The sequence below is a fragment of the Echinops telfairi genome, unplaced genomic scaffold, assembly GCF_000313985.2.
Source record: "Echinops telfairi isolate 266 unplaced genomic scaffold, ASM31398v2 ScPeMD7_9;HRSCAF=40, whole genome shotgun sequence".
Classification (NCBI taxonomy): Eukaryota; Metazoa; Chordata; class Mammalia; order Afrosoricida; family Tenrecidae; genus Echinops; species Echinops telfairi.
This window is the reverse complement of record NW_022103906.1, coordinates 86484652-86484998: the sequence shown is the minus strand read 5'-3', so window position 1 is coordinate 86484998 and position 347 is coordinate 86484652.

The window sequence follows — 347 nt, the reverse complement described above, 5'->3', positions numbered from 1 at the left end:
GAGAGAGGGCACATTTGAGTATTTAAAGCAAGAGAGGAAGGTGGAACAAGAGTTAACTTCTCATCTTCCATAACACCAAGGCAATAAACAATGTCTGGACTTGAAAAATCAATAAAAAGAAAATGTAAGCATGATATTAAATAATAGGGAAGTAAATGTTCAAGAAACAACAGTAAGAATTGCAAGTGGCTAGTTCTGGTGAATAAAAATGAGGGGTGGAGAAGGGTGGAACTGGAAATTGCTAGGCTTTGTTATAAAAAGTGTAATGCGATCTGACTTTTGTTTTTTCTCCGAGTACAGTGTGGTGGTTACTAGCCTACAATAGTTTCTGGATTTGCAGTCAACTC